Genomic DNA, 1,366 nt, shown 5'->3' with positions numbered 1-1,366 from the left:
GCCGCACGAGAAGGCCACAGCCCACAGGATCAGCGGCCGCCGCTGGCGGGCGGCGACGCGCTAAACCTAATCGCCAGGAACGTCGCTTCCGGAAAACGCTTCAATCTAATCCCTCTAGGTAAGAATAAGTAATGAAATCAAGAACACATAGAGCTGACCCAAGACCAAGAAACAAGGAATGAATCGACAACGAACAATCTGCACAAGTGGGGCGTGAACTCAATCAGTTCAGTTGTTCAGCCGCGGGAGCACTCGGCGGGGAAGCCCTGCGGGAATCGCCAGCCGTCGTCGCAGCAGTCGTAGCGCATGTAGTCGCTCGCGCCTGGCCCATGCGACGGTGCCTTGCTCGGCGTCGTCGAGCTGCCGGTTCATCCAGCGGTCGGTGCCAGCGGGGCAGGAGAGCGGGCTGCCTTCCCCGCCGTCCGCGGGCAGGCAGGCCGCAGGCGTCGGCGGAGTAGGCGCGGTAGGAGACGACGAAGGGCGCGCCGGACCAGTCCACGGGGACCTTGCCCTTCTGCGTCGCCCAGTAGCTGCCGTCCCAGAGCGTAGCGTGCACCGACATGGGCTTGGCGCTCGGGTAGGCCAGGTCGGCGTAGCGCCTGAAGGAGCGGATGTAGAGGAGGTTCTTGTCGTTCCAGATGGTGGTGTAGGTGTGGTAGTCGGCGGCCGGGTCGAACCATAGGTCCAACTGGTGCTCCTTCTTGCCATCGTCGTTGCCCCACACGACACACGTTGGTGTTGAGCACCATCGGCTGTCCCATGGAGTTGCCTAACCGGCAACTAGGCGGCCATGAACTCCATGTCGATCTCGTCGTGCCCGGGGCCGTCGCCCGACGACAGCTGCAGCAAATAGCAATGGCATCAGTCAATCTGACTCTGAACCATGTATAATGTATTCTGTGCTCGGATCTGAGTCGAGTGGATTACGTACGTAGAAGGAGGTGACGGTGCCGGCGGAGTTGCCGGGACGAGCTTCATCTGGATGCTGAACTCGCCGTAGAGTTACTTGCGCAGGGAGCCGACGCGGTGGTGATCATGCGTCATCGCGCTCGGCTCTGACCGCTGTCGCCGTCTTTTCCCCGGGCCGTAGACGCAGATTTTTAGAGCACCTGCGCCGGGGCCGTGCTATCCTAGCGGTCGAAGCGCTGCACTGTATCTCAAGATGGTCGACGCGCGATGCCGACTTAGTGTACGTATTACCCTGGCATATGGGCTGTCATGGACCTTGTTCGTAGTAGGGTAACAGCTACTCTCTCCGTTCCAAAATACTTGACTTCCATTTATCCAAAAATGGATGTACCTATATACTAAAACATGTCTAAATACATCTATATTTTGATAAAGGGAATGCAAGTATTGTGGAACG

General features: G+C 58.5%; 1 pseudogene; it reads right to left on the bottom strand.

The window, feature by feature from the left end:
- Positions 1 to 236: 236 nt before the first annotated feature.
- Positions 237 to 1,044, bottom strand: LOC123121061 (xyloglucan endotransglycosylase/hydrolase protein 8-like; annotated as a pseudogene).
- Positions 1,045 to 1,366: the final 322 nt, after the last annotated feature.

Source organism: Triticum aestivum, chromosome 5D, assembly GCF_018294505.1.
Source record: "Triticum aestivum cultivar Chinese Spring chromosome 5D, IWGSC CS RefSeq v2.1, whole genome shotgun sequence".
In the NCBI taxonomy this organism is placed as follows: domain Eukaryota; kingdom Viridiplantae; phylum Streptophyta; class Magnoliopsida; order Poales; family Poaceae; genus Triticum; species Triticum aestivum.
This window is presented reverse-complemented; position numbering and strand designations above follow the sequence as displayed.